General features: G+C 36.0%; 1 pseudogene across 1 annotated transcript; it reads left to right on the plus strand.

Annotated features, from left to right (window-relative positions):
- LOC143586067 (uncharacterized) lies at nt 1-26,866 on the plus strand (annotated as a pseudogene). The gene is made up of 14 exons (XR_013144647.1): nt 1-325; nt 425-560; nt 681-1,649; nt 17,145-17,350; nt 17,458-17,501; nt 17,582-17,802; nt 23,716-23,869; nt 23,951-24,060; nt 24,603-24,787; nt 25,375-25,438; nt 25,524-25,642; nt 25,821-25,910; nt 26,345-26,459; nt 26,568-26,866. The product of XR_013144647.1 is annotated as an uncharacterized LOC143586067 (transcript).
- The last annotated feature ends 412 nt before the right edge of the window (nt 26,867-27,278 follow it).

Raw genomic sequence — 27,278 nt, forward strand, 5'->3', positions numbered from 1 at the left:
ATGTACGTGTCATTGGACCCAGATGCTCGTGGAGTAGAAGATTACTCAGAGATCATCACGTTTCTCATACGATCAAGGATTTTTCATGCTATCACTACAACTCTTCCGATCTCTTTACCAAATATAAAAGACTTTTGGAACACAGTGGAATATGATTGTCGAGTGGAACCTCCAGTGATGCGTGCTACAGTCAATCGTCAGGAAGTACAGTTTTCTGCAAATCAGATACAGGAGGCTCTACAGTTTGGAGATGAAACTACTCAGGACCCCACTGAGTTTTCAGCCTCTTTTAGGAATGGGGCATTTCTTCGTATGGGATACTCTGGTCCATTGGAAGACTCACAACGCCGAAAGGGATTTCTATTGGATCAATGGCGTTTCTTGATGCATGTGTTGATTGTTTGCATGTCCGGCCGCAAAGCAGGAACTGATGGTATGGGTGCGACAATACAATCTGCCATGACTGCGCTGACATATAATAAACCATTTAGCTTCAGTCAAATGGTGTTCTACGAAATTGATCATCAGCGGAGGGCTGCTGACAGGGAGCGGTTCTTAATGTATCCGAGATTTTTACAGATGATTCTTAATCATGTTGCTCCTAATCCGCCACAACGTCGTCCTATCTCTTTTGTCGAATGTATAAACAAGAGAATTTTTGCTCAATGTCGATCATTGAGCGCACGAAGTAATCCTGAACGTCGTCCGCGACACACTGCTTTATTTGGGTACCTTGTAAATCCTAACTTCATTGCTCCACCAAAGGATGAATTTGCTGATCCTGCACCGGCACAAGCTGATATCCCACAACCACCTCCCGTGGTTCATCTTGCTCCAGTTCCTATTGATCCTGTTCAAGATGCTCCCTTACTGGATGATCCAGTAATAGATCCTGTAATCTCTGCAGCAGAGGGGATAGATCTTGATGTTGCTTTGGGGGTGCAAGGTATTTTTGGTACTTCCTCTGAAGTTCGGGTTTCCTCAATCGCAGTGTCTGGGGTACCGTCTTCTTTGATTGTCGGTTCAGTTGGTCAATCTCGACCTTCAAGAGAGGATTCAGAGGAAACTTTATCTGATTCTTCAAATGATGAAGCTGCTGAAGCCCAGAGAGTTTTGGTTAAACAAGAGCGGATTCAAGGAAAACGGAAGAAAGATTCGGATGATAGTGAGTCAGATTATGAACAAGAGTTGTATGCCTTGGTCCGAAGATCAAAGAGAGCTAGAGCTGGTGAAAGCTCAAGTGTTGTTCAATTTGCCCCTCCACAGTTATCTGGTATGTCTATAGTACCTCCCTCTTCATCCGAACCATTCACAGTGACATCTAGTGGTCAAACGGTGGCTTTATCAGCACCATCTTGTGTTCCATCTACGGTTGTGATGTCTATGCCGGCGATTGTGTCTCTACCACAACGTACTATTGCACCGTCTGAGGTTGTGTCTATGTTTGTTAAATCTACGGTGATGGCGACTACTAGGTCCACTGTTTCAATTCCTACTCCGGTCACTAGTCCACCATCATTAGAAACTCCAGTGACACTAGGTATCCCTCCGCCGTATGCACAAGACATTTCTCACATGTCATTTGCTTTTGATGCTTCATTGTCAGATTCAGAGCGGATAGCGGCTCTAGAACGTGTCGTGGCTGAGCAGTCAAGAATTAATCTCATTCAGACACAAGCTATTCAACGGCTAGTGGCTGAGAACCAAATTCAGTCATCTCTTCTTATTGAGCATGGTAAACTTTTTGATACGCTTAAACAGTTCTTAGCATCTCAGGGGGAGACCAGTTGCAAAGGGGATGAGTTGAGAACCAAGAGGAGAGAGGACAGAGATGATGATCCCAATGCTTCGAAAGATGCAGGTGGTGAGCTGCCAAGAACTGAACAAACTCTTGGAGCTTCCACATCTCAGGGGGAGTCTACTGGTCCATCTGGCAGTGCAAGTGGTGAGACGGTTGTGGTGGATGATGAGGCTATTGATCCATCTGACAGTGCAAGTGGTGAAACTGTTGTGGTGGATGATGAGGAAGATATGGATGAAGATGTGTTGCCTCTTAGTGAGATTGAAAAGCTTGGTGAACAGATTGAGATTGACAGTGGCTTAGAGGAAGGTGAGATACCTGATGATAGTGTTGAACATGATATTCCAAGTCAAGAACGTGTGGGTCAAGATGATAATATGTCGGGTGATTCTTAGTGGGAGGAACAGCCATGGTGGAAAGAAGAATATGCTCATTGGTTTAACAACACAAAGAAGTCAGTGGTACCAACGATGTTCAAAAAGAGTTATAATATTAAAGGGTATGCTGAATCGAAAAAATGTATTATCTGTTGGTTGTATGATGATCAACTAAAAGTATTTGTGGTGAAAAGATATGATGGGATTCAGTATTTTGCTAAGAAGTTGAGATCATTCAATACGTTACCTAAGTGTGCGGTGAAGGACTTGGCTCGTTTAAGGTTGATTAATAGGAGTGGGGAAAACTTTGCTAGTTGGGTGGGTAAAATAGTGTGGAGTGAAGTTGTTAAGTAGAAAAAGTTTGAGTTGTTGAAGCCTCAAAAGGGGAAGTTGGTTGAAGATACAGATCGAGGAATGCGGGCTGATGGCAAGCCCTGGATGGTGATGAAGTACAAACCGATTCGTTATATGAAAGAAGTTCCAATGAAGACTATGCCTCAAGATGTGTTAAAAGATCTTAAATGGTGGTATGTTGATTGCCAAACTGCTGAAGCCGTGATGGAAGATCAAGATGAACAGGAGATCTTACGGGTGTATGATCCTATGCACTTGGTTAATTTGTCTCAAGCTGATTTGCAGGTACTCAACAAAAAGAAGATTTTTTATATTCCTGCGTGGAAAGATGAAGCGAAGAAATATCATAAGGTGGTCTCAGTTTGTGTGAGACAAGGTGTACATTCTTGAAGATGGAAGGTACGGCTTTTTGGATTACATGACGAGACGAAGATGTAAGAGAAATGAAGCTACTGCCAAGGGAGAGTCTGTTGGTGCATTGTGGCAATAGTTCATTTGTCTCGAGTTTATTGTGTCTGTAATTGTTAGTGCACGGAATTGGTGTCCGCAGCTGTTCGAATAGGATATGGGTTGTTTAGTCTTTATATTAATGTATAAAGGCACATTCGCTAAGGATGTTTAGCGAATGAGCCTCATTCGTTAAAGGCTAGACATATTCGTTAATGTAAGAGCTCATTCGTTACTACTGTGTAACGAATGGAGGCTCATTCGTTAAAGTAATGCCCATTCGCTAAGGATGTTTAGCGAATGGGAGGTCATTCGCTATGGGAAGCCTCATTCGTTAGTGATGTTAACGAATGAGAAGGACTGCCTATAAATAGGCCTTCCCGAGTGAATGTGCATAGAGATCTGTGCCATATTTATGTTTGTGTACCGTTATGCTGCCGGATTCTCTCCAGGCTTAATGTATTGATCTCCATTAACGTATTGAATGAACACAACTTAACGTATCGACTTGCGACTAGATCTTGGCTCATAAATGTTCATATAACGTATCTACAATTGGTATCAGAGCCGGAGGTTGCTCATGATACGCAATAGTTCGTGTTCTTCATGTTCATCGGGTTTTAATCGGATTTGGATCAAATTCATTGATTGAATGATGAATCTGATTATATAATTGTGTTCCTGATGTGAATCCGAAGTTACGTAATGTATTTTGATGGTTAACAGTGATGAATTAAAGAATCCGCCATTGATGTTTAAGTTTTGGTTGGATCGGAATTAGACCGGATTCAGTGCTTGAACGATGGAATTGATCATGTATTCATGTTCTTGATCAAATTCCGAGACTTCAGTGATAATCTGGTGGATTAATTGCTTGATTTGGTGAATATTTGATGATTTCCGCCATGGTTGAAGCTTGAATTCCAGATTCCGGTGACGTAAACCGTTTTTCCGGCGGTTAACAGAATTTTCCGGCGACTAACAACCCATTCGTTAATGTAAACTCATTCGTTACGGAGGCTTAACGAATGAGTACATTCGTTGGAATTTAACGAATGTGAACTTCATTCGTACACTGTTCATACGAATGAGGTGTTTAACGAATGAAAACTCATTCGTGTACTGTTCATACGAATGAGGGCTTAATGTATGTGGCTATTCGTTAATAAGTTAACGAATGAGACCCATTCGTTCAAGGGTAACGAATGTGGATGGATGTTTAACGTATGTGACATTGTTCTAGCGAAAGAGGAGATAACGAATGAGGATTGTTAAAAAAAAAAATATTTTCGAAAAATTTTCTTAAACGAAATTTTTCGGGGATATTTTAAATTTGCGGGATACTCTTCTAGCAAATTTTGGTGACATATTTTCCGGCCGACTTTTCACGTATATCGAGGGGCCGAGGGGGAGTAACCGCTTAAGTTAACGAGACGTTTATTGAATATATTTGAAGAATTGTTCAAGACCTTACCTAATTTGGCAAGAAAAGGGGGAGATAAAACTTTCAAAGAGTTTAAACGATTGGTATCTTTCCTACATTTGCAAGGATTTCTTGAAAATTACTGCAATTCGGGTGGTAATTCATATTTGCAAAGCTATGTTTGACCGAGTTCAAGACTGTGTTTGTTTTTCGATTGGTGATTGATTTGTTCAAGATTGAAACCTGACTATGTGGGATATGAGTGTCTGTCCGATTACTTCTTTCTGAGGGACTTTGATCCTAACAATGTTGGCTACGAGTATTCGGCGGATTGCTTATGTTGAAGGGGACAATTCTTGAATGGTTGATCTGATTGAGGAATATACGAGTCTTGTCATCTGATTGAAGAATATGATCGTTCTGGATTGATTAACGAAGGTTGGAACTCTGTATCACATGCCCAAAGCATTAGCGCATCCAAGCGTACTGGTTGCCGAAAAGCTTCAAAGAGTTATATTTTGGGATAGACGTTATCAAGAGAGTGAAGACCGATGTGAAAGATGAGGAATGATTGGGTGGTTCATGAAGATGTGTGACGAGGTTAAACGTAAAGACATTTGTACTTTACCGGTGCGACAGATAGCCGATGACTTGCTGCTAATTGATTCGTTTGATTGAACCATATCATATGCCAGCTGGATGATCGAAATGATCACCTGGACATACTTGTTTGAGGGGGAGATATAACACGAGTAGCTACAAGTTGTTGGTTTCCTTACAAAGAGTTATATTTTGTCTGATTGCACAAGCCCGAGAATCATCAATCAAGGGGGAGGTTGGATGTACGGCTGATGATATGCAGTTAAAGTATTAACGGTTGAAGTATTCAAATTTAACGTATTCATTGTTAACGTATTCGACGTTAATGTATTGGTCGTTAACGTATTCGTCGCTAAAGTATTGAAGGTTAACGTATTCGACGTTAAAGTATTGGAAAGCATTCGACAGCTACGGTCAAGGGGGAGTTTGTTAGTGCACGGAATTGGTGTCCGCAGCTGTTCGAATAGGATAGGGGTTGTTTAGTCTTTATATTAATGTATAAAGGCACATTCGCTAAGGAAGTTTAGCGAATGGGCCTCATTCTTTAAAGGCTAGACATATTCGTTAATGTAAGAGCTCATTCATTACTACTGTGTAACGAATGGAGGCTCATTCGTTAAAGTAATGCCCATTCGCTAAGGATGTTTAGCAAATGGGAGGTCATTCGCTATGGGAAGCCTCATTCGTTAGTGATGTTAACGAATGAGAAGGACTGCCTATAAATAGGCCTTCCCAAGTGAATGTGCATAGAGATCTGTGCCATATTTATCCCCTGTAATGTTATGTTGCTGGATTCTCTCCAGGCTTAATGTATTGATCTCCATTAACGTATTGAATGAACACGACTTAACGTATCGATTTGCGACTAGATCTTGGCTCGTAAATGTTCGTATAACGTATCTACAGTAATCATTACGATGTTTGGTTTGTCGTGATAAACTAGTTAGTTTTGTTTTTGGTTTTGGTGAACTTAGCTTCTGGCGAAGTTAGGGACAACTTCGCCTAGGGTGTTAGGCGAAGTTGTCGTAGTATAATAACCTAACTTGCGCCGTCAGTTTGTAAGGTTTTGAGGGGTTGTTCGTTTTGTTAGGCATAGCAGGTTTTGGTGTTTCGGGTTTTCACCTCTAATAGAAAAGTAACCTTTGTCTTACGTGTTACGTGTTCCTTTACGTGTCTCTCGTCTAAACACTCGTATCGTATACGTAGGGGATTCCGCACCATCGTGTTACGAGATAATCCTGTGTTGATCCGGCTGGGAACCTACAACACTCATTTGTTAGGTTTACCAATAAATGAGGTCATCATGAAAAACATCAACGAATGTGGGTCATTCATTATCATCTGTATACGAATGGGACTCATTCGTTACTCGATAAACCAATGAATTAAACGAATGCAATCCTTTGACTATAAGTGTCAAAGTCCAAATTGAGATGAACCAAGAAAGTCAAACCATGCAATTTGAATTATGAATTCATTAAATACTCAACCATATACGTTAAAAATTGGTTCATTATCACCAAAGACTTATCGATAATGCATTATCATCACTAAAACTGATTTTAATGTTCAGTTTAGATGTCAATTAGTCCAATTTCTGTCCGTTAAGGATTTTTCCGTATAAACCCCTTAAAATCCAATCAAAAATTAAATTAAAACTTTTGTAGTGCTCATCTATACCTTAGAAACACAAAGATTATGATGAAATAGTGTGATTTTGAACACAAAATTTCTAGGAAAATTTGGCAAGGGTTTGGCTGTGATGAGGGATTTTCAAGGTAAACAGTGTAGACGAATGGACTGTCATTCATTCATTAGAGTTTATGTACTTCGTACACTTTTCAGCACACATACCAATGCATACGAATGGTCCATTCGTTAAACTACTTAACGAATAACCCCTCATTCGTTATGATATAGCGAATAGCCTCTCATTTTTCTTTCATTTGTTAACATTATAACAAATAAGCATTCGTTCGTTAGTTGTGAGCGGAAGAGAATGTGATTGAATAACGAATGTGTATAAGTTTTAATGAATGAACACTCATTCGTTGCCCTGTAGTGACGAATGAATAATTAATTTAACGAATGGGATTTTTACCATGTAAAGCCCTTTAAATTAACCATCAAAATCAACCTTTGAAGCAATTTCATTAAGAATTACCTTAAAAAATTACTTTAACAGTCAAAACTCGACTGTTTAATTTAAAAGTTTTAAAATTAAAGTGTACTTTAAAAATCTTAACTTAAAAACGTGGGTAAAATCTTTTTCTTTTTAAATTTTAAATTTTCATAGCTTGGTAATAAAAAATAATGTAGAATAGTATCATTATGAATTTTCTAAATTTTATATCAAAATAGACCAAAAATATTTTCAGTTGATTTGCTCATTAAACAAGATATTGTTGCTTAAACGAGTCTTTTGACTAAAATTAACATTAGTTTCCTGTTCCTATATAAACAATGCCATAATAACCTGCAAACCTCTTCCCTAAACCCTAATATATGTTGTAGCAGCCGTCATTCTCAAGAAAAACCCATTCTCCACTTCGTTCTTTATTATTTTCTTCAAGATTGTGCGTATTCAAGTTGACTTTGGGGGTTTACCCAGTGTTTGACTCTGTTTCCTCATCAATCTAAGCACTTTTCGGGTAAGTTGTCTTCTGTAAAGTTGTTCTCTATTGTTTAATGATCAATAAACCTCAATCAATTTATGATATTGAGGGGAATTGACGGGTCTATTGGACTCCGACCCGTTTAAGGGCAAATCGGTTAACAAAGTTGACCAATCGATTTCTATCACTTCTGGTCAGAACCGACTTTCGGTCCAGAAGACTTTTAGTTTTACTCGAGATTTTGAGTGTACTGACCAAAACCTGACTTCTGACTCGTTGTTTGGATTCTGGTCAGTATTAGCTCGCTTATTTACTAAAAACCTCATAACCGGAGTTATATTCTATACATCCATTTGGATTGATTCCAGTGGCTATTTTCTCGGTTTTGACTCTATTTTATTTTGTATAAGTCTTAGGTCTGGTTGAATCAGAACAATCATTCCGTTAACTTTGCTCGTTTATTCTATCTCTCCGTTATTCGTTTAATCGTCAAGGTGAGAAGTCATTCCCCACATTTTATAGCTTTTAAACATTTTAGGGACACTTGCGTACTATTCGTATTTGCATAATTATATATTATTCACACTAGCAAACTATGAGTGTTGTGTGTTATCAGTTGAATGATTTAACTACTATTTGTTTAACTGTTTGTTTATTGTATTTCGGAGAGGTCCATTAGAAGTCTAGTATGTCAGTATGATCATACGCCGTCTTAGTAGCCAAAGCTCGATTCACTAAGCAATGGCCAACCAATACCCTTATTTGTATTTGCTTGTCATAGTAGCCAAAGCCCGATTCGCTAGGCAATGGTCAACTGACATGTCAGGACCGAGATCTCGTGTTACATGTAAAACAATTGACAAGAACACACACAAAATCTAAATATGAAGACCCACTAATTATTCCTGGCGGAATCAATTATAATCAGGATATTAGAATAACTGTATGATCATAAAAACACTAGCAATATACTCAAAAGATTCCAGTATATTAACATAAATCGCTCAAGAACAATGGAAGTGCTTATAGGGCTTGCATGGAACGTCTAGGGTTTTGTATTCAATGAAGACTATGCTAGGTTTGCATAAATGAGGTCTTAGTCTCTCATTAATTGTTTATGCACGCCTACCTATGATGTAAACATAGTATTGTTTATATAGGCCCATAGCGGTTCCTTCTAGAAGCCCTAATGATTACATAATACATTTAAAACAAATACAAGTGTAAAATATGTCTTCGAGTATGATATATCCTTGTCGAGCAGACCTTGTTATACTGAGTATGCTCGAAACATGTCTTCAAGCAAACTTTACTTAGAATATTTTCATTAGAAAATAATCTACTCCAGCAGACTTCAATCTTCATGACTTACTCCAACTTTGCTCGAATAAATCCCACGAGCAAAATATTCTTCTAGACCTCTTCAATCTTCCCTTGGGTTTACTGAGAACAACTCCAGTATGCTCGGGTACTGAAACTTGCGTGAGATTGAACCATGCTCGAAGCTTTACTTAGAACATATTGAGATCATCCTTTATTGCATCCATGCTCGACCCACCAGAATGCTCGTAGAATTTGGTTTAAGCTGGATAGATCAAGTGTTTGTTCGGATAGCAAACTGTGCTTGATGAAGAACATCCTTGCTCGACGAAGCGTAGCTTGCTCGAAGCTTTCAACACTTACAAGAATTCCATAAGATAATCTTACACGAGTAAGATATCATGCTCGAGGTAGCAAACGTTGTGCTCGAAGGTCCAAGCTTGCTTGAGTTCCATACTTAGCCATTTTCCGAGGAGGTTGAGAAGATTTCAATCTTTCTTGTCAATTTTTTCCGACCCAAAATGACACAACTATTTTCTCATAGTTTGATTGATTTACACTAATAATATCAGTTGTGCTCATTTTCCTTATACATTTTTATTATATCAAAACTGGTGACTTTTCTCATTCAATCTCGTGTTGACAAATCTATATTATTTTGTATGCATTTGCAGGATTATCACTTGGTTTGAAGCTAAGGTGAAGAAACACTCAGAGAGACCTTAGTTAATGAAATAAAAGATAGTTGTGTTCGATTTTTATTTTGGTAATTTTTTTAAACTTTGTGTACTTGAATGAAATTTTGAAATAAATAAATAATTAGATATTGTCATATTTAAATTGTATGATAGTATCTTGCTAACCAAATTGTTGATGAATCTTCATTCAATGATGATGGATGGATACTAAAAGCCTTTAACCTCTTCAATTGATCTTTAACTTCAGTGTAAAGTGAGTGTTTTTAAATGATAAGCTCGTCCAAATCCTCTCCAAGCACCCCCCCAATGCAAGAGACACGCAACTTATTTATAAGTTGTCTGGACAGATAGGCACGCCCCCGTGGTGGATGGGCACGACCCCATGGAACATTTTGCATGTGCAATTAATGCATGTAAGATCGTACGTATCATGACTCAGCACGGACGTGGTTCATGGGGCATGACCCTGTGTTTTGGCTACCAGATTCTTGTATTTTTGTCTTATTTGGGTAGAGTGACCATGGGGTGTGGTAGGTAAGGCACGACCCCGTGATTTGATGCCTGAGTTTTGTCTTTTCTTGGAAAGGGGATCACGGGGGCGTGGTACATGAGGCACGACCCCATGCTTGATCTATCAGATTTTTTCTTATTTTGAAAAGGTGACCATAGGGGTGTGGTCACTAAAACATGGGGGCGTGTTAGGCTGACTAATACACTATTTCTTTAATTTACTTCGTGTTTCAATCGTTTCTTCGTTTGAGGCTGGAATAAACCTAAAAATAGAAATCTACCTATTCTAATAAAGTAAAATAATTGTAGATATTTGTCATCTTTTGGTTAATTCTCACAATTATTTTCCCTCCAAAACTAAAATCTTAATATATGCAATAAATAAAAAATTATTCACTTTCCTTTTATACTCTATTTATATTATATATCTATACATTTTTGTAAAAATAAATATTAAAATATTATTTTACTATATATTCCAAAATAATTGGTAAAATTTAAAAATTAACAACAAACCATGTTTGTCAAAGATTGAAAAGAATCTAATTTCAAATGTTACCATTAACATATTGTATTGTGTATAGTGTAGAAGATTGTAAATAAAAACAAAACTCGAATATGCTTTCATTTTACAAAATATTTTTTTAATCATTAAATAATAAATATATGCTTAAAAGTCGATCCATTTTTTTTTAAAATCAATCAATTTATCTATCATCATCATCATCATTATTATTATTATTATTATTATTATTGTAAATTCGGCGAGAATACTCTTGACAGGTGGGCATGGAAGCTATCTGCTATGCTACTAGAGGATTTATACCGTAAACATATAACTTCCACCCTATTAGCTGTAGTTTTAGCTTGTATATGTGAAAAATAAATAAGAAAATAAAGGATATTTAAAAAAGAATTAAAATAAGATATTTTTCTACACAAAACAGGGAAAGAGAATGAACTAGAACAAAGCAGATTTTTTTCATTCCAGCACTACAAGCATTTTGTTACATGGGGGTGCATCCAATAAGAAGCTTACACACACATAGACCAGCCAAACAACTAAACACAACATAACAAATAAAACCAAACAAAGACACTTAACTTAGCATAGGAGTCTATCCCCAGTAAGCATCGGAGTAGATCCCCACTAACAAAAGACAATGAAAACCATACATTCATATAAATTTATAAAGCATAAGCAATCCATTTATTTTCGGTTAATTTAGTAAACTATATATATGTTAAAATGTAAGAATAGTATATACCAATCACTTTCAGACATAACAAAGTTTATCATATTTAATTTCTTAGTTTTTTTTATCAAGGATTGTTTCGGGTTTTTATGGACTTAAATTTGATTTTTATGGGTCAAAAGTTGGTAAATAGATTGTTTCGTACATGTTAACCACATTTAGATCAAAATTTGTTACGGGTCAAAAATGAAAAATCTAAGTATTTTTAAAAGTTTGAGAATGCAAATAGATTTATCATCAAATTTGTTACGGTTCAAAGTGTTGACTTTAAAATGTCAAATGGATGAAAGTTAGAATTTTAAACATGATTCGAGTTTCAAAATCATTTTCAAGGGCAATTTTGAAAATAATTAAAAGGTTCGGGTTTGGCAAATTGACTATTTTGTCCTCGACTATTAAAATTTAAGAAAAGATTGCGAACACTTTTAACATGACACCTCCAAACCTATCAATACTTCTAACTTTTATCAAATTTGAAATATTTATGTAAGCATTAACATTTCCTTCAATGGTGATCAGAACGTTGTATGGGAAGCATGTTATGCAATACTACGCTTAAATGAAGCAAAATATTCACAAAATCTACCTATATAATAAAAGAGTGGATTTTCAAAAAAAAACCTTCCTTTTTTATAGTTAACAAGAAGTCTTCAAAGTGCCACATGACAATTCCTATTATTTTTTAATTATTTTAAATTCAAAACTCAATATTTTTCCTTAAAAGGATAATTTCATAAAATAGTAACAAAGTTTCCTCAACATTTTAATGAGGTCACTCCATTTTTTATTTGTCTCAATTAAGTCATTAAGTTTAATTTAATGTTCTAATCCTAGGTTTTTAACTTACATAAAAGTTACCATGTCTTCTTGGCATCCCCCCCCCCCCAACCCCCTTTCCTTTCCAACTATGGTGATTACATTAAGATTTTAAAGCATAAATCTATTTATTAACCAAAGTTCTCACTATCGTTCATAAAATTGTGACTATAACATCAGTTTTGATCAAAATTTTGCTAAATTGATGGTGAAAAATCCAAGATTTAAAATCAATTTATTCGAAAACGATTGAGAAAAGTCATGCATGAAATCCGTCACCATTCAATTACTAAATAGCAGCTTCCAAATTTTTTCCGTCGGTTACCGTCATCGGCGATGTCACTGGTTCCGGCGGCATGAAGTACTCCTCAGAACGGAATTAAGATAAGATTATTTGTATGAATGAAATTCCAACCAGCAACTTGCGTACCTAAAATCTTTAACCCACCTTGAAGATTAAATTACATACCTTTGTTCAAAAAAGATGAGAAAATCTTTACGCTATCAATTTATATCGAAAAGTCGTTCCGTGTTCAACCCTAAACCGTAAAGAACCTGGTGGTTTTTAGGTATTCAAAACACAGTTATGTTATTTTGATTTGAAATCCTAATGCCATTTGATGATGAGCATATTTAAAACAGGGAAAAAAAGGGAAAAAATGCCAAAGAAGACATGATAACCTGCTATGTGGGTTAAAAACCAAAGATTAGAACATTAAATTAAACTTAAGTGACTTAATTGAGACAAACAAAAAATTGAGTCACCTAATTAGAACAGTGGAAAAACTTTGTTACTATTCTATAAAATTATCCCTTAAAAATATTTTAAATCAATAAGGAGTCTTCAAAGTGGCACATGGCAAAGGGTTTTCCATCAAATTCTCCTTTTATTTTCACCAAATTTCTTCAAAGTGCCACATGGTATTTCTTAATTATTTTTAATTACTTTAATTCAATTTCAAAATCAAACTTGCTATGCTTATTATATTCAGAATTGTTTTCATCTCAATTCACGTGTTCTAACCCTAGAAATCACTATCTACCTATTACATTGAAATTCATCAGTATTCAAGGTAACTATCAAGCATTTGTAATCAGATTCACAGATTCAATCGGGTTAACATCCTCAATCGGAGCCAATCGATTCACAGGTTCAACCGATCAATCTTCTTAATGTGATTCATTTAATCCGAATCATGTAATCTAATCCACGTAGTTGATATATATGTAATCCGTTGTCTTTCAATTGAAACCCTAATTCTTGATCATTATATAACACCAATTTTTACTTAGAGAAATATTGCAAACAAAACAAAGTATGTCATCAGTTATTGATAAGTATTATTTAAATAAATATATATTATCTTTAAAACACACATTAAAATATCCAAAAAGCAAGTTGATATAGTATAAGATTCAATGTTTAATAGATTAACGAGTAAATGTCTTCGAATATGCAATGATTGAATTACTTTTATTCTTAGTTGATTGTTTTCGAAGAACTATGGATTTTTTATTATTTTTAAGGAGATGATGTGTTCTACATTTAGTAATACTACCTTGCGAATATCTCTATCTAATATTACTGATGGTATATTTTTCTAAACTGTTATTCTTATATTGATTACATAATAGTTATTTATTTATTTAGTAAAATTATCGTCTTTAATTTTTTATTTTTTTATATAGGTATCATCAATGAAAATTTAGTCTCTACACAACAAAGATTGAGCACAAATTGTAAGTTTCATTTTTTTAACTTGCCATGTTACTATCACTATTTTATTTTATTATACATATCTTTTAAAGTTTAGCTATCTTAAAGGAAAACCGAAGGATAAAAAAAATAGTTTGTGATAACAAAAAGAAGAACCACTCCCAAATATCTTACCAGTGTGCACATCATAATGCAACTTTATATCGCCCTTATCACAGTTAAATGTAAGTAATTTTACTAAAATTTAATTGATATAAATTAAAATTTTTCGATACATATGTTGCGATGGCTATAAACCAAAGTTAAGGAAATATTTAGAGAATTGTAATTTATATGTTTACTTAAAGTAGTATAATTGTTTAAATAATATGAACCCATTATCTATCTTATTATGTATATATATGTTTTTTTTATTTTGTTTTATTATATTTTTGACCAACCCGGGTGTCACATGGGTTCTAACCTAGTTGAATGAATTAACATGTTATTTTTTATGTTGTTATTATGACAAAGTCGAGAAGCTCCTTGAAACTTATCAAAATATTTTTCATGATATAGCTCAGAAAAACATAGTTCTTGAATAAAATCCGTCGTTACAATTTAATGTTCTCATTTACTTCGATGGGTGGTAAATTGATAAATATCAATAAAAGTAACACTTATTCTGTATTTAGACTGAGTGATTAGAATTACTATTTATGATAAGTTTTATTTCCGAAATTGTTTAATAACCAAAATTCTTTCAATTATACATATATGACTCTGATAATGAAATTTTCAATAGAAAGAGTGTTCTTGGGTACATTTCTGCATTTGCATTTTTTTATTAACTTCATTTAAAAAAATTATTTTGTGATATAAATAAAATTAATTATGTACACATAGTATAGATACAAGCATAGATAAAATACATTTTTTCATATACGTTATATAATTATTTGCTTTACTTTAATTTTATAATTTGGATCATCCCGTATGTGATGCAGGCTCTAAAGCTAGTTAACATAATAAATAGTTATTTGAACTAAATAATATAATAAAAGATATATTTTTGGAAATTATTTAATGCTTAAAAGATGTATATTCTTATATATATTAGTAATGAAAACAAAAATTTAGGAAAATGGCTGTACCGTACTGAACCATACCATTATCGGCACTTTACCCGTCCCAAAACCTCAAAACACCGGTACCAAATTAGTACCGACCGTACCTGATTTGGTGCCGGTACCTACCGTTTGCTCATCCCTAATCCGAAGTTCGACTTTTAGCGGTGTTTAGGTGTTTTGGATGACTGGAAGGGGCTGTTAACGCTAAGGAGGATCGAGATTACCCCAGAAAGTTTGAAGATCACATATGTGGACTACGAATCTATTACCATAGTTCAATCAGGTTTTATCTTTGTTTGTTGTTTTTATCTTTCTAGCTCATCAAAGTATGATTCCTTCTTTGTTTTGTTTGTTTTCTTTCATTATGTCCATATTAAAGTCTTTATAACTATTTGGATATGATAAATCTAAGACTTTGTTGATATTATTGAATGTTTGGTGTGACTGAGTATGATGATTTTAGCAGTTTTGTTACAATAATCCTATGATGTATATGCTTGCGTGTGATTGTTTCTTGTATTGCCAGGTTGTGTGATTCAAATTATTCTTTCACATAAGTTATGGTAGCTAGATATGCTCAAGTTCTAGGTTATATTTATGCCCATTAACTTAGAGCTTAATTCCTTAGCGTGTAGTATACAATTTGTAAATCCTTAACGGGTAATAGTAAACTTGGTAATCAATTGGTAAAATGCGTGATTTACCTATAGAAAGGGTGGACTTGGTAATCAATTGGTAAAATGCATGATTTACTTATAGAAAGGGTGGTCTGAACAAAAAGGTTTGGAAACTAGTTAGGGTGGTTTTCTATGAATTAATTTATACAGGTTGTAACCGCAAGACGCCGATCTATAAAAACCCAGTTAAGAGGCTAAGTCATTAGTGTTTGTAACAAGAAACTAGCTTTATTAGGATAGGTCTAAGAGGTATTCGGTTCGTTTACAATCCTACCGTTAACCGATTCTTTTTCAAATTTAGGGGTTATTTGACAAACTATGCACCAGTAAAGTGGCATTTAACATTGACTGATTCGGAGGCATTGTTATAAATGAAAAACCTAAAGACATAAGTAAAGACTTTAATATAAAGATTTGGGAAATGCCGAGGGTGGTAAACATAATCTCCGACGACGAAACAACCCCACTTCCGTCTCAATCCAAGAAGCAAAAAGCCACCGCCACCGTTTTCATAATCTCCGATGACGAACCCGAGACCACCATGCTTCCAATTGTCCGATGTAATCGCCCTGGTATGACTATTTATTTGTTACTCCTTGTTAGGTGCTCGTGGGATTGGGATTTTTCGCACCAAATTTTATATATAATTTTGACCAAACAGCAACTAATTGGGGATTAGTTGGTTGAAGTTTACACACTCAATGTATAAGTATTAAGTAATAAAAGTACTTTTAACAATAACCAGCTTTTTAAATATGCGAAGACGGTTGGGGCATTTTGTGTGGGCTTATCATTAACTTTTGTATAACTTCTTCGACCCATTTGACCCGCTATATGCCCGTTTGACATGTTATCATTAATGTCAGTATAATCCGAATCAAACTGTTATTATATGAATCAGTTGAAATCGTCACCGTTAACCTGCATTTTGGCTATACTAGTTTGTATCATGTGAAGAGTGATGATCTTTTTAGGAGTGGGGACATTTTCTGATATATAGAGCGGGCCATAGAGGTTGATTGGAGATGCAAGAATGTTATGTATAGTATATGCATTTGTGGAATCTTTTTCTAAACTTATATCTGCAATTATATGGTATCATGTATCGTTGTATTGCAATACATGTGCATTAAATTGAATCTTTAAGCTTCGTGCATGATAATCTAACATTAGCAATAAAGAAACGTAATTGATTGGGTGAAAAGAGTGAAGTTGAAATTTACGTTGAATTATTATGATGGATGATTGTATAAAGCGCTAAAGCAGAACGCAATAGTCTCAAACTGCCATCTGTACATATGATGTTTGATGCAAATATTTACATATAAGTACACAAATATTCAATACACTAATGAATCTTCATTTGTTTTTTTTTTCAATTGTAAAAGATAATCTAATCATTCTATCTGACTTACATCTGGAAGCCTTTTTGTTATTTACAAGTTTTATCTTGCTTTAATTATCATTATCCAAAATGTCGTTTCAGGATTGATATGCTTGGAATCTGACGATGAATCTGACGGGTTTGGGAACTCTCCTGCAAAACTAAACCAGTCAAAATCAGTTACTCCAGAAGTGGAAAACGGTTTTGAAAAGCCTTCTTCATGCTCAGAATCCTTAATATTAAATGGTTAGTGCAGTTTCTTTTTTTCTTTTTTATGTAAGTGAGGAATTATGGTTTGGCTTGTAGAATCTCTTTTAGTCATCAGTAAATACTAATTCAAGACATATGTGCAGACAGTTATTCTTTTCCACCTATGCTACAAGATGATTATCCACAGGTACTCTCTAATTTTGTATGTCTATATATGTATATATGAAATGTATTGAGTTTGTGGAGGGCTGATGTGTTGTTATTCAGGTATCTGATAATTCTGAAGAGGATGATATTATGCATCTGACAAGTAAAAGTAATCCGGTTTTTGATCATTCTGAAAAGATGATATTTTGCCTCTAGCAAGTAAAAATATTGGTACAAAAGATAAAACTACGGGTATTGCAAATAAGAAAAAAGGTGCTGGTGCAAGAAACACAAAGGAAGAAAAGGCTCGTTTGATGAATGAGAGGAAACAACAAAAAGAGGTATGTGTTTTAGCTAGGGATTTTTAAAAAGCTCTTGGCTCACTCGAAGTTCACTCAAAAAACCTTGTTTTTAAATGAGCCACGCGAGCCAAAGTAGGCTTGGCTTGTGGCTTGCTCGTTAGCGGGCTTGTTGGCTTGTGGCTTTCTCGTTACGGGCTTGTTGGTTCATGGCTTGCTCCTTAATGGGCTCGTTGGCTCACTCGTTTGGCTTGTTTAAATTAAAACCCAAGTTTATATAAATGTGATAGGAACTGAAAATCAAAGGTTTTGATTACTAAAAGAAATGATTACAAGCAGGCCAGATTCGAGATGGCCAAGGTCTCCAAGGAAAAACACACAATGGTATTATTTTTTAATGAATGAAAAACAAAGAACGAGGATAGCTTATTTCTAGTGCAGGGAATGCTGAAATCACTCCTTAAATTACTGAGACAGCTCCAACCCATTTAACTCATTTCCTAAATTGTTGAAACTACTTTCTCTAATTTAAATCCTTTCCTAACTTGTTGAAAATCCCCTCTGTAGTTTAAATCATTCCAGCTAGGTTTGAATGGGTCCCAGATGTGACCGAATACCCACTGGAGCTGTGTCAGCCGCTTCTTTTTTCTAAAATAAACTTTAAGTGGGGTTGTATCATTACTTCCGGCCCGGTAAAACGCCTTGTCCTCAAGGCGAAAGGAAGGAAATTGAGCTGCCAACATGTCATAATTCTCCCAAGTTGCTTCCTCTACGGGTTTATTACACCAAGAAATCAGTAATTCCAAAACCGGCTCGCCGGCTTCCTGTCACTGAGTTGGGTTTGTAGGTCCATTTCCCAGTCATTAGTGATCGACAAGGGAGGAAGCGGGGCTGATGTGAGTTGGCCTCTAGCTGGTTTAAGCATGGATACATGGAAAACTGGATGGATGCGAGCATAAGGAGGTAACTCAAGCTCATAAGCAACTGGAATGATAAGCAGTTTGATGGGATAAGGTCCAAAGAATCTAGGAGAAAGTTTTTCGCATTGATGTTTAGCCAAACTTTTCTGTCTGTACGGCTGGATTTTGAGAAAGACCTGATCAACAACCTGAAACGAGAGTTCCTGCCGTTTAGAGTTGGCTTGGTTCTTCATACGATTCTAGGCTTTCTTAAGGTTGTTGCGCAAGACTTTTAGCATATTGTCCCGATCTATCAATTGGTGTTCCAGCTCTGCATTCATATTCTCACCGGCTACGTATGGAAGGAGCGTAGGGGTTCACGAACATAAACAACCGAAAATGGTGTTGTACCCGTGGCTTGTGGTAGCCGGTGCTGTAGGAATACTTGGCCCAAGATAAAAAAAGCTCCATTTAGTAGGTTCTTGAGCAAAACAACGAAGATATGCCTCCAAACATCGATTGAGCACTTCTGTTTGACCGTCAGTTTGAGGATGATAACTAGTGCTCAAGCGTAATTTGGTCTGACTCGAACGGAACAGCTCCTGTCAGAAATTGCCAAGGAAGATAGCTTCTCGGTCCAATACACAATGGAATGGGGAATCCCATGTAACCTCACAATTTCTTTGCAAAAAGCAGCTGCCACTCCTTTAGCTGTAAATGGGTGACAGAGGCAAAAAGTGAGCATATTTGCTTAGTCGATCAACAACCACTAGGATAGTATCAAAACGGTTGGACTTCGGTAACCCCACAATGAAATCCAATGATAGGTCTTCCCAAATTTGTCTCGGAATCGGTAGTGGCTAAAGTAAACCGGCTGGGGAGAGGGTCTCGTACTTGATCTTTTGGCAAATCAAACACTGTTGAACATAAGTTCGAACATCTTGTTCTAAGTGTGGCCAAAAGAATTGTGGGGCAACACCTTTTAGTGTCTTTAAAAACCCCCTCATGACCAGCAATCGGGGTGGCATGAGCTTCATAGAGAATAGAATCTCGAAGAGTAGAAACAACTGGAATAACCACTCTGCCATTGTATAGTAAAGTTTGTCCCACCAATAAAAACCCGGGACACGAAGACGGATCAGTAGCCAATTGTTTTAGGATGCCACTGGTGTAAGGATCAACCTTTAACCCAACATGTATAACTCTTCTGGGCATAATGGGACCATGAGAGTTAAAAGTTCGTGAGAATGAGGACGTCAGGATAATGCATCAGCACCACAATTCTCTCTCCCAGCTCAATGAATGATAGCAAAATCATAAGGCATCAATTTTAATTGAAGATGCTGCTGTTCGGTGGTTGTAATCCTTTGTTCCAACAGAAACTTAAGTGTGTAGTGGTCTGCTCGGATGAAAAAATGATGACCCAATAGGCAATGGCTCCATTTTTGGATAGCCAAGACCAGAGCAAGTAATTCTCGATCGTATGCTGATTTTAACCGATTTGACGATGAGAATCCCTTGCTAAAATAAGCAACCGGATGATCATCCTGAGTAAGAATAGCACCGACACCGTCCGATGAGGCATCACACTCCACCGTAAAGGGTTGTGAGATCTGGTAATTTGAGAACCAATGCTGATAATAGGGCCTGCATTAACCTGCTGAAGGAACACAAGGCATCGTTTGACCATACAAATCCATCTTTTTTGTTAGAGCCGTGAGGGGTCTAGCAATTAGACCGTAGTGGCGAACAGATCTATGGTAATACCCCGTGAGAGACCCAAAAATCCTCGAACTTCTTTCACATTATGTGGAATAGGCCACGATTGAACTGCTGTAATCTTTTCTTGGTCAATGTGGACCCATCTGAAGAAATAACATGCCCTAAAAACAAAACCTGATTTAACCAAAACCACACTTAGTCAATTTGGCAAAAAACTGGTGATGATGGAGTAATTCCAGTGCTTGCTCGAGGTACAAAACATGTTGGTCCATTGTAGGACTGTAGATCAATATATCATCAAAGAAAACCATAATAAACCGAAGTAAACATGGCCGAAAAAGGTTTACAGCCTGAAATGTGGAAGGGGCGTTAGTTAAGCTGAACGGCCTAACCTTGAATTTGTAATGCCCTGAATGAGTTCTTAAGGCCGTCTGTGCTATGTCTTGCACATTGACCCGAATTTGATAATACACCGAACGTAAATTAAGCTTAGAGAATGTTTGTGCACTGTTCAATTCATCAAGAAGTTCCTCAATATTAGGAATGGGGTACTTGTCTGCCACTGTAATCTTGTTTAAAGCACGGTAATCGACACACATCCTCCAAGACTTGTCTTTTTTAACCAAGATGACGGGGCTCGACAATGGACTGTTACTTGGCTGAATAAACCCCGCACTTAACAATTGTTCCACTTGTTTCTTGATCTCTGATTTTTGGGAATATGGCTAACAATATGGTTCTTTTTTTTTTGGGGGGGGGGGGGGGGATGAGTTGGGTTGTAAGGAAATCAAGTGATAAGTGGATCAGAATGGTGGAAGGGATTGGGGTTCTTCGAATATAGTACTTAGTGATCAAGGGCTGCAATGGAGTTGGAATCTTGGGATTAGTTGTGGTTTCAGTGGCCAAGTGTTGGAAGCTAGCTGATTTTTGTGGGCCAGAAGTGATCCCGTGCAATTTATATTTCAGACCATTCAATGTAAAAATCAGGAACATTTCGTTCTAGTTTGAACGGTGTTCAAAGTAGCTAACCATTGAATTCCCAGTATCAAATCTATTCCTCCAATAGAAAAGGAGGGTCTTAGGTTATCATGATGCCAGTCAATTGGAGTGAAACATCCCTGCATATATGGTTACATCTAATCACATCCCCATTCCCAATTTGTACCCCAAAAGGCGTTACAACTTCGGTGGCTAATTTGAGTTCACGGACCAAAGGGTACCACTATCAATTAGAATAAGTACCTCTGTTGTGAAAAGGGTACCATGAAGTTTCATAGTAGTAATGTGGGACTTACCAAAAATCGCATGAAGACTGATTTCAGCTAGTTCGTTCTTCAGGCGTATTGCCGGGTTCTTCAACTGCAGGTTGGTCTTCGATTGCATTTGTTGTTTCAAATAGTTTTAAATTACCGGCTTTACAGTGGTGACCTGGACTATACTTGTCCCAGCATCTGAAACATCCCCCCTTTAAGATCTTGTTATGTCTTTTAGCTTCAGAGATGCGGGTGGGAGGCCTTTGAGGGGCTGTTGTGGGAAACGAATTTGGGGTTACTACCGGAGCAGAGAATTTGGTTTCGGTTGTATAGGATCTGGTGGATGGGGACCAACTAATACCCTTTCCTAATCGAGTACTACCCAGCTTTGACTCATACTCTAAAGCTAAACTCATGGCCTTATAAACCGTTCTTGGCTCTTTATACGAACATCAGTCTTCAATTCTTGTTTGAGCCCGTTAAGAAACACCCCCAATAGGCAGTGTTGAGGCCAGTTCGTTACCCGTGCTGAACGTTTCGCGAACTCCCGTCGGTACTCTTGTACGGTGCCGGTTTGTTTTATACTACAAAGGTATTCATCTGGGTTTTAGAATTCAGCCGGACCAAAATTCTTTTGTAATACATGTACAAACTCCTCCCAAAAAGACATCTCCTGTATAGATAACCAGGAAGGAGTACAGGAGAACAGATCTACAGCGTCCCCCTCTAGGTACATAGATGCAACATCAATCTTTTCTTCTTCTAGAACATTATAATACCGAAAATATTTTTCGGCTTTAAGAATCTATCCTCTCGGATCACCCCCGTTGAAAGCTGGGAGCAAAACTTTTGTGGAAGGGCGATGTGCCGCCTTGATGACCCTCCATCTTCAAAACGTCCTGATGCTCCACTGAATTGATCTTTCGTGTGCGCTTGAGACTTAAGAGCGGCCACATCTTCCTTGAGGTACTCAAGTCAGGATGCTATAGCAGCTAATTGGGCAGCAATTAGGTCTAGAGATGCATTGCCATTCGGGTTACTACGGGTACTAGGTGCCATAGTTTCCCGGCAATGGAACTAATGATAAGAACTGAAAATCAAAGGTTTTGATTACTAAAAGAAATGATTACAAGCAGGCCGGATTCGAGATGGCCAAGGCCTCCAAGGAAAAACACACAATGATATTATTTTTTGAATGAATGAAAAACAAAGAACGAAGACAGCTTATTTCTAGTGCAGGGAATGATGAAATCACTCCTTAAATTACCGAGACAGCTCCAACCCGTTTAACTCATTTCCTAAATTGTTGAAACTACTTTCTCCAATTTAAATCTTTTCCTAACTTGCTGAAAATCCCCTCTGTAATTTAAATCCTTCCAACTAGGTTTGAATGGGTCCCAGATGTGACCGAATATCCACTGTAGCTGCTCCAAATATGCAGCTAGGTCAACCTGTTTCTTCTTTCTAGGATAAACTATAAGTGGGGTTGTATCAATATGTCATCATCATCATCATCATCATCATCGTACTCAGTATATCCCACCAATAGCAAAGCTATGTTAGGGTCTGAGGAGGGTAAGATGTAGACAGCCTTACCTCTACCCCATAGGGATAGAGAGGCTGCTTCCGGTGTAATATGTGTGTGTGGTAATAATAATATAAAAAAAATAAAACCCCAAGTTTTGAATTGCCTCTACATCATTTCAAAAATGGGGGTGGGGGGGACAAAAGTAATACATATAATATTACAAATTAAAAAATTATTATTATTATTATTTGTTATTTATATATCAATATGTGTAAAAAATAAAAAAGTAAAAACATTAACTAGCCATGAGCTGGCTCGGGCCATTTACATGCCAAGCACGAGCACGAGCTCGACTTTTCAGCTTTCCAAAATATCTGAGCTGAGCCAACTTGTTAAACTTTGGGCTCAAGCCAAGCACGAGCTCATCCTGGCTTAGCTCGGCTTGGCTCGTTTACAGCCCCAGGTTTAGTCATAAAAAGTAGACATCAATAATTTGCTCTAAATGTCTAAATTTATAAATATATTAATGTATGTATACATATACAAATTGAAGCAAGAAAAGTTGGAGAAAATAGCTCTGAAGGCACAAGCAGCAGAGATGAAAAAAACACAAAAAGAAATCGAAAGATGGGAAAAAGGAAAATTTGCTCAACAGTCCATTGTGGCAAAAATCGACACTAAAGTAGTTGAACAAGGATCAATTGGAGGTAATATTCATTATTGACATTTTCTTTATGTAATATTATTTAATTTCTGGTATGTAATCATGTTCTTATCCCTTAGTTTAGGACAACTGCTTACAAGGTTGGCTGAAAAAGGTATTCAATTTCAAATTACTTCAAATCCTGTTGAAAGATCAATTATTTGGACCATGTCTGTTCCAGAAAACATAGTGCAGGTAAAAAACACTATTTAAGCTAAGGCCTGTAAATGAACCAAACATTCAGTGAACAGTTTGTTTGGCAGAAAGCTTGTTTATTTAATAAACTAACACACATGAACAAAAGATTTTGTGTACATGAACAAAAGATTTTGTTCGTTTAGTTAAACAAACGAACATGAACACATGCCTCATTTGTGAAGTTTTGTTCTTATAATTTCATTTATGTTCATTCGTTTACATTTGTTTATGTTCCTTCGTTTACGTTTGTTAATATATTTATTTACAATTTTTGGCCTGTTACAACTTAGTCTAATTTTAATAAATTTTTAGTCCCAGCACATTGTTCTTCACATTAGACTAGTTTTACCATTCATTTATACTGTTAAGAAACGAACAAAAATGAACACGAAGATGTTAATTTTCTTAACGAACCAACACAAACAACAAAACCTTGTTCGTCTAATGTTTATGTTCAATCATTGCATTTCTTTATTATGTTGTTATGACCTTGGTTTTAAAAATTATTAACAACTTAAGTGCATTTAATTATGTTGCAGGGGTTGACTCGTGGGACCCACATCCCATACGTGTTACTTGTTTTTGAGGCAGATGAGTTTTGCCACCTGGCAGCTGATGATAATGGGTTTCGTTTTATGGATCACATCTCTCGTGTTAAATCCATATATCCGTCTCATACACTTTGCTATCTCACCAATCGGCTTCTTGCTTACATCAATAAGAGGTTAATTTTTATAATACGCCTCAATAAAATGTGATTTTAAAACCTATGCTATTACATTGATTAGCTATTATTTTATTACTACATTTGTAAAAACTAGTTAATGTATCATGTATGCTATATAAAACTAGTTAAAATATCAGCTTTGCTCATTTTCAAGAAATGACCATTTTACCCTTGTTTTCCTAAAACTATAAATTTTCATTTGCTCATTTTAACCTTATCTTTACCCATTTACATTTTTTTTTTTAAAATACAAGATTCACCAATTTCATAAAAACTGACACATGCTTAACCTTATAAAATATTTTATTACGTTTGTAACAAAATATTCGTCAATTGAATAGATTTATCAACTACATAACTCATTCATTTTGTAAAATATTTACAACACCTTTCTTTTCTGTATATAATCATAACTAGGGAGAATTTGATAGGTTAAGAAATTATAGGGGTAAAAGGGTCATAAACTAAAATTCCATTTAAATTGGGTATATAATTATATCTGATACTTCAAGTTTAGACTGGGTATATATGATCTATCATATATTGGTAGGGATATTGATTTTCTCCCTTTTACATTTTGGTAGAGAACAAGAGCATTACAAAAATCCTGTGAATCATAGTGGATGGAGTCGTCCACCTGTCGAAAAGGTTATATCGTTTGCCCTAACATTGATCAATCTTTAATTAGCATATGCAAGTTATTAGTTAAAAGTAACCTTTTTACATTTTACAGCTTCTGGCAAAACTTACTACACATTTTGTTGGAGTACATTCAAGATTATGTATGGATGAAGCTGAATTAGCAGAACATGTTGTTGGTCTTACTTGCAGCCTCGCCTCATGCCAGTTTAGGTAACCCTTTTTTGTATTAAGAAAACTGATTATTGAGATAAATCTTGAAATATATAGCTAATGGCATGTGCTGTTGGTTTTGTATTTTTTTTGTGTACCATTTCAGTAGTTTAATTATTTTCATTACATCAAATGGTTTGATTTTCTTATAACCTTGGAGTAATAACCAAAATTGCAGAAAGAAGCTTACTCGGCTATCTGTCAATGCTAATGGTACCCTTATTTCCAAAGATGCTACTGACCGAGCTCTAATAAAAAAGAGCACTTGGTAAGAAGTTGTTTGCATTATAAGTTGTATTATTTTCTAAGATTTTACCTTTTTCCTTTTCGAAAACCACAGCTATTAGAATTCATTTGTTTTTGCACAACCAAAAAGCTCAGCTTGTGACGTTTACTGCATGATTCATTTTGTTTTCGTGTGTCAAACGGTCGGGTTGTGCTGACCACAAACACTTTATTATTTTTCTTTTAAGAAATTTTATAACTACTTAATAATTTAAATGACAATTGTATTATTATGATAAAATTTGAAGCTTTTGAAAAATTGGCTTGAAAGCTTTTAACCCGATGGATCTGATCAGTTTCTTTTTTAATTAAAGCATTTAGCTTAAACCATTATACCTGTTAGAGATTGACCCATTTGTGTATAAACGGGTCAAATGCAACCACTATGAAATGAATGTGAGTTTTGTTTTGTTTTAGGTTAAAAGCGTTAGTAGCCATCCCAAAGGTACAACCTCGATTTGCTGTGGCAATATGGAAGAAATATCCAACCATGAAGTCTCTCTTGAGTGCTTACATGGATCCAATTAAATCCGTGAGTATTAAGTTTTATCTTCGTGCTTCAAGTCTAAGCTATGTTTAATAAAAAGGGACATAATTACGTGTGTTGATCATATGGGGAATAAAATGATACGTTTTGTAGGAACATGAGAAAGAATTTTTACTTGCGAATTTGATAACCGAAGGGTTGGTCGGAGATAACAGAAGATTAGGAGAGGTTTGCTCTAAGAGAGTGTACAGAATACTAATGGCGCAAAGTGGAAGCACCAAAACTGATGATGTTGAAAATGGAGCTGATTTCTTCATCCAACAGTCATCATGAAATGAAATGTTATGTTGTACTAATGTTTGACTTTGTGATGTTGCTGGTTCAACTTATCGCTGTTTGGCAATGATACAATGTTGGTTTTGGTTTACTTAGGTTGATGTTGATATTCGGAGTTGTAGGTAGAAATGTTTGTGAGAATTAACACCCTTGGGGTTTGGTTCTTATGTACACTTTTTTGAAGAAAAGTGGTTAATGAGCAACTTATTGGAAAATCATATTCTTCCTTAATCATGTAGCTAAGCTTATCTCATTGTGTAGACTAGTTGAGTTAAGGTTAAGTTCTATGAATAATTGTAACCGGATGCCCCAAAGGAATGGGATCGGTATGTTCTATAGCAAAAATAACTAAATTAGGTACACAAGAATTAAATTAAGACAATGGGCAAATAACATAATTAACTAACGTGTATTAACATCCCCCGCAAGTGAAATGGTAGTAGACCGATGAGAAGCCTTGACCCAAAAAAATTCAGACTGAGGTCTTAGAAGACTTTTCGTAAATACGTCCGCAACTTGAAGCTTGAT

This window comes from Bidens hawaiensis, unplaced genomic scaffold (assembly GCF_021521415.1).
Source record: "Bidens hawaiensis isolate Kalapana, Puna unplaced genomic scaffold, B.hawaiensis_p1.1 tig00034294_1, whole genome shotgun sequence".
Taxonomy (NCBI): Eukaryota; Viridiplantae; Streptophyta; class Magnoliopsida; order Asterales; family Asteraceae; genus Bidens; species Bidens hawaiensis.